The sequence below is a fragment of the Nicotiana tomentosiformis genome, chromosome 6 (assembly GCF_000390325.3).
Source record: "Nicotiana tomentosiformis chromosome 6, ASM39032v3, whole genome shotgun sequence".
In the NCBI taxonomy this organism is placed as follows: Eukaryota; Viridiplantae; Streptophyta; class Magnoliopsida; order Solanales; family Solanaceae; genus Nicotiana; species Nicotiana tomentosiformis.
The window spans coordinates 73,079,900-73,087,010 of record NC_090817.1 but is presented as its reverse complement, the minus strand read 5'-3'; positions in this window follow the sequence as shown (position 1 = coordinate 73,087,010).

Genomic DNA, 7,111 nt, shown 5'->3' with positions numbered 1-7,111 from the left:
ACCAGGCTTTAGCCAGCCTAAGGCCAGGCTGAACCAAGCTTTAGCCTGGCGAGGCCAGCCAAATTCCAGGCGTTAGGCTGGTGACGCCACGCCTAACGTCAGGTGCAATCCGAGTTTTGAAGACTTAATTTGTTCCGGGTTTGACTAGGACAAGGCCCACATGTTTAGGGTTTCTTCTACACATATAAATAGACCTAAAACACCACTTGGAAAGGGTTTTTCAGCAGACACATTTTTGGGCAGCCAAAGGCAAGGAGAGTTGGTGGAATCACCTCTTGGGAGTTAGAATCTTCTATTTCTACATCTTTTCATCTTTACTCTGTATTTTAATTATGCAAAATATTTGGGATATTGTTACTATGAGTATGAGTAGCTAACTTCCTAATCTAGGGTTTTGATTGAACCTATTGAAGGAAGATTTTCTTGTTATGTTAATATAGATTTGCCGTAGTATTTTCTCTATTTGTTCAACTATATTATTCTTGTGGTTGTTTGAAGGGCCCTCAATTAGCTGTGCCTATTTAGTATGTATTACTAGGGAAAGAGTACATATTTAGGTAGTTGTTGAACAACATTACTCCTAAACGTATATGAGTGATCAATACGGAGGTTTAAAGGTAGGTTTAGGGATAACGAAACCTTGATACGATCTGAGTGAGCTGTACTTAATGCCAGCTAGCGTAATTCGGGAGAATATGCCTAGTAAATTGTGGTAATTACTCGGGAGAGAGTAATGACAGTTAGAGTGCTCATGGTCGATAGAGAAGACTTAGGAAAATTTATAGGAAATGTAGCGGAAAGGATTTCGACAATAGGAGAAATCACAACTCTAGATCTCCTTAGTCTTGTATTGAATTTCATCCATGTTAGTTGATAATTTTACTGCTTTATAATATTTGCTAGTTAATTAGTAGAAATAAAAATCAAATCTTTATAACTAAAAAATTATTTGAACTTGTGTTTCTTTGCAATATTGAACAACTGTAGCTATGCCTTAGTTCTCTTTGGGATTCGACTCCAGACTTATAAACCGGATTATATTTGCAACGACCGCTTAGTCCTTTTTATAAGGGATAGTTGGGCATGATCACATTGCCGAATGGGATACCCTTGGCAAGGAGCTCGAAACAGCGAAGTCTGTGTCGGAAATAACCAGGGCTGATGCTGAAGAGATGGTGGCCCAGTACAGGACTGATGCCGAGGTAACTCAGGACCGCATGAAAGTTACTGTTGAGTACGTGAAGTGCTTGTTCCGAAAGGAGGCTCTCAAGGAGGTCCATGCACGGGGTTTCAACCTGTCAGCCGAGATCGAAGATATGAAAAGGCTTGAAGCTGAGGCCAAGAAGCTGGCTGACCTCGAGGGTGAGGAAGGCTCTGAGGGTTCCGGTGAACCCTAGGATGGAGAAGACCCCGACGACTCCGGTGACGAGGCGGGTTCTGGTGAATATCAGGCTTAGGTGCCTTAGGAATTTTTTTTGTTTCTGCATTTTGTTCATTTTGTTAAGTCTGTCATCGTTGGCCTTTGTAAAAGAATTTTATTGGAATGTATATAAGGCTTTTTCCCCTTTGGCAATTTTTAAGTTTGTTTCTTTTGGCTTACCCTTTATGATTGCAAATATTTCAAATACCTTAGCACGGAATAAAATGTAGTAATAAGGTCTTGTTCGGAGGTTTGAACAAGAATCATTCTCGATGTAAATTTTGTTTCAAACTTGTGGGGGGCTCGGTATGACCGGAAGCTTTCCTTGAATTTCTTGTTTAGATGCTTTTAGATTATAGTTTTGTCGAGGGTAGCCTTTGAACCAGTTTGGAATTTTTGAATGCCTTATGTTTAGATTACGGGCTTCGGACGTCTCTAAGCCACTTCTAAAGTGGCCGTAGCCTTTTAAGTTCAGCTACTGCCTAATAAGCTTTGTACTTCCGGGCTTCGATACCCGAGCCATCCGAACTTGCCTTAGACAATAGTCCCCGAGTGGGGGTGGACGTAGCCTTTTAAGTTTAGGCACTGCCTAATAGGCTTCTGTGCCTCCGGGCTTTGATAGCCCGAGCCATCCGAGGTTGCCTTGGACAACAATGCCCGAGTGGGGGTGATCTCTTAGATCTGGATAGAGGCGACCCTTGGGCTCGATATCCTTAAGGAACAAAATGTAATAGTCTTAAGGGGAAAAATATGTATCTGCAAGGTAGAAACTTTCTTTCATCCCAGTGTGCAATATACAAGATTGTAAGTGTGTATAAACTTTGTGTTATGGCTAAGATGGTCTACGCGGGCACTGTTAACTTGACCATTTGTCCCTTACAATAAATCTTGTCCACCGAGTCTAAACTGTTCAAGCATAAAGTTTCCTTCCTTGCTAAAATCATTACCCGAGGTGATGTCCCTCAGTATTCGAGGTCGATCGTCGAGAGGGATCGGATACTGATGACGCGACTATCGATTCCAGTTCATAACTGGTATTTGATTCTAAGTTAGCACGATCCACTGTTGCCTCATTAAAAATCTTGCCGAAAAACCCATTTGGGATAAAACCGATTCAAGGGAAAAAGAGTGCAACACGTGCTTTTAGGCCTAACAACTGCATCATTCTTTGGTTGTTTCTTGCAAGTGTTAGTTCAATTCACAATATATGTAAAGAAAAGAATGAATGGGGTCATACCTTAGCAGTAGTATCGTTTTAAGTGGGTCACGTTCCAGTTGTTTGGTATTCGCTCACCATTCCCTTATTCGAATTTGTATGAACCTTTACTGGTAATCTCGATAATTCGATATAGACCTTCCAAATTCGGTCCCAATTTCCCTTAGTTCGGGTTCCGGGTGTTCAGTGTCACCTTTATTAACACCAAGTCCCCGATACTGAAGTGTCAGAGTTTGGCTCTCCGGTTGTAATACCTTTCGATCATTGTTTTTGGGCGGCTAACCGGACGAGGGAGGCCTCGCGCCTCTCATTCAGTAGTTCTAGTCTCGTCCTCATGGCCTTACCGTTTGACTCTTTAGTCGCATATCAGAACCTAAAACTCGGTTCTCCGATCTCGACCGGTATTAGCGCTTTGATGCCGTAGACCAACGAGAATGGGGTGGCCTCGATACTAGATTTTGAGGTTGTACGGTATGACTACAGGACTTCGAGCAAAATTTCCTTCCATTTTCCTTTGGCGTCGGTCAGTCTCTTCTTAAGGTTTTGGAATATGGTCTTGTTTGTAGACTCTGCCTACCCGTTCCTACTAGAGTGATAGGGTGTTTATAGGATCCTTTTGATATTATAGTCCTCGAAAAATTTGCTCACCTTACTGCCGATGAACTGCTTTCCGTTGTCACATACGATCTCGGCCGGCATTTCGAATCGACATATTATGTGGTCCCAAATAAAATCAATAATCTTTTTCTCCCTGACTTTCTCAAATGCCCGAGCTTCAACCCATATAGAAAAATAGTCAGTTATAAATAATATAAATTGAGCCTTACTAGGTGCCTATGGCAGGGAGCCGACGATGTCCATTCCCCATTTCATGAATGGCCAAGGCGACAAGACCGAATACAGCAGCTCCCCGGGCTGGTGGATCATCGGTGCGTGCCTCTAACAGCCGTCGCATCTCCGTACAAACTCAGAATCTTTATCCATATCAATCCAGTAATAGCCGGCTCTGATTATTTTACGGACTAACGATTTGGCCCCTAAGTAGTTTCCGCAGGTGCCTTCGTGAACTTCCCTCAAAATGTATTCGGTGTCTCCTGACCCCAAACATACAGCAAGCGGGCCATTAAATGTTCTTCTGAATAGGGTGTTATCTTCGGACATGCTGAACCTGGCTGCCTTCGTACATAGAGCTCTTGATTCTTTAGGATCCGAGGGTAGCTTCCCGGTCTTCAGGTAATCTATTTACTTGTTTCTCCAGTCCAGGTTAAGCTTGTCGAGTTTATCTCGGCGTGGCCTTCTTCCACTACCGATTTCATGAGTTGTCGATCGTTCTTGAGTTGAACTCATCGTCATTAACGGATGACCCAAAATTAGCTAGAGCATTGGCTTCGCTGTTTTGATCCCGGTGTACATGCTGCAGTGTCCACACCTTGAATCGATGTAGTGTTACCTGTAGTTTATCCAGGTATCTTCGCCTTCGTTCCTCTTTCATCTCGAACGTCCCATTGACTTAATTCACCACAAGAAGAGAATCACATTTAGATTCGATCACTTCAGCCCCCAGGATTTTAGCCAATTCGAGACTTGCAATCATGGCCTCATACTCGGCCTCATTGTTAGTCAATTTTACAGTTTTAATAGATTGTCTAACTACGTTACCCATGGGTGGATTTAACACGATGCCAAGCTCGAACCTTTTTGCGTTCGAGGCACCGTCCGTAAAGAGGGTCCAAATTCCCGAGGAAGTCTCCGAGTTCAACAACAATTCCCTTTTGACTTCGAGTATTAAGGTCGGCGTGAAGTTAGCCACGAAGTTTGCCAAAATTTAGGATTTGATGGCGGTTCGGGGTCGATATTCGATATCGTACCCGCTAATTTCCATGGCCCATTTGGCTAATCGTCCTAAGAGCTCGGGATTATGCATTATGTTTCTTAACGGGTAAGTAGTTACGACACATATGGGATGACACTGAAAATACGGCTTTAACTTCTGGGAGGCGCTTAGCAAAGCGAGCGCTAACTTCTCCAGGTGAGGATACCTAGTTTCGGCCTCGCCCAAAGTCTTGCTAATATAATAGATAGGAAATTGTGTACCTTCCTCTTCCTGGACTAGGACCCCACTTACCACTATCTCGGATACCGCTAAGTACATGTACAATTGCGCGTCTGCCTTCAAAGTATGAAGCAAAGGTTGGATCGAAAGGTACCGCTTGAGTTCTTCCAAATCTTGTTGGCACTCTCGCGTCCACGAGAAGTTATTCTTCTTTTTTAACATAAGAATCGATGGCTCTTATCGGAGGACTTTGAAATGAACTGGCCCAAGGCGGCTATGCGCCCGGTTAGCTTTTGAATGACCTTGACATTGTCCATGACGGTGATGTCTTCTATGGCCTTGACCTTATCGAGATTGATCTCGATTCCCCGATTGGACACCAAAAACCCGAGGAAATTTTTGGATCCGACCCCGAATGCATTTCTCCGGGTTCAACTTCATATTGTATTTCTTTAGTATGTTGAAGGTTTCTTCCAAATGTTCTAATCAGTCCTCTGCTCGCAGGGACTTTACTAACATGTTGTCAATGTAAACCAGAAACTAGAATTTCCTTAATTGACTCTCCACAAAATTAAATGGTCAACTTTATTCTTGATAATCATAAGTCTTCTCCAGCAATGAGATTGGTTGTAGTTTAGCTTCCTCGTACCGAGATGAACCCTTCTTGCATACTTCGCATTCAGGAAGTCGACCCATAAAGAACTCTCGGTTCTGTATTGCCACTATAATTTTGCACTAAAGCTATCTAAAATATCTTGCAAAGATCTAACCCCAATTTCACCTTCTTCAGTAGGGAAGAATAGTTCGATTTTCCAATTTGTTCTTCGAACATCCGGTTTACTAGGCGTTGGTAAATGGCACCGATATTTTTTTAATCTGAACTGCATTACATTATAACAATAGGTGCCATATTTATTGATGAAGGAAGTTTTTTCCTGATCACCCGAGTCCATCCGGATTTGGTTGTACCCGGAATAGGGGTCGAGAAAGCTGAGGATCTCATGGACGACTGTCACATCGATCAAGCAATCGATGTTGGGTAGAGGAAAAGAGTCCTTGGGGCATGCCTTGTTCAGGTCTTTGTAGTCTACACGCATTCTTAATTTATTTTCCTTTCTAGGGACCACTACTACGTTTGCTAACCAATTCGGGTACTTAACTTCCCGAATAGAGCCTATTTTAAGGAGTTTAGATACCTCGTCTTTGACGAATGCGTTCTTGAATTCGGAAGGAGGCATCCTTTTCTATTTAACCGGGCAAAACTTCGGATCCAAGCTCAGCTTGTGAGTAGTTATTTTTGGCGGGATCCCTCTCATGTCAAGATGGGACCAAGCGAAACAATCTATGTTAGCTATAAGGAATTCAATGAGTTTTTTCCTGAGCTCAGGACTTAATCTCGTGCCCAGGTATATCTTCCGATAGGGCAGGTGCTCGATCAGTATGACTTGATCCAATTCCTCAACCGTTGACTTGGTGGAATCAGAATCGTCAGGGGCTATGAAAGACCTGGGAACCCCGTAGTCGTCGTCCTCGCTCGTGTCCTGCTTTCTTGGTACGGTCGGAGCCGGTGTCAGTGATTGCTATTTGGTTTCTTCCTTGGTGACCGAAATTGGGTTCTTTGATGTTGAGAGTGTAGATATCGGGACCACCTCATTGACTGCGAATATCTCTTTTACGGCCGGTTGCTCTCTGTAAACTGTTTTAACTCCTCCTGGTATGGGGAATTTCAACACCTGGTGTAATGTCGAGGGCACTGCCCTTATGTTGTGAATCCATGGCCTTTCGAACAGAACATTGTACCTCATATCTCTTTCGATCACGTAGAACTTTGTTTACTCAATGATTCCGGCGGTATTCACCGGTAGGGTTATCTCCCCTTTAGTGGTCTCACATGCCATGTTGAATCGTCTAGAACTGGACTATAGGCACAATTTGGTCTTGTAGACCCAGCTATTCTACGACCCTCTATTTAATGATATTGGCCGAGCTACCTGGATTAATTAACACACCCTTAATTGTGTGGTTACATGATGCCTCCAACGTCCAGTGCATCATTGTGTGGTTGCACGATGCCTTCAACGTCCTCGTCGTTGAAAGATACAGTTTCTTTTAGCACATAATCTCGAGTACGTTTTCCCCTTGTGATGGACACTTTGGTGCGCTTTAACATTGGCCTCTGGGGGACGTCAACCCTACCAATGATCATGTTTATGAGGTGTTGAGGTCCTCTTGCTCGATCTGCTTGTTGGAGTCACTATTCCTGAAGTTATTTTTGGCTCGATCACTCAGAAAATCTCGTAGGTGTCCATTGTTGAATAACCGGGATACTTCCTCTCTTAGTTATCGACAGTCTTTGGTTCTGTGGCCGTGAGTGCCATGATATTTACACATTAGGTTGGGGTCCCTTTGGGCAGGATCAGAT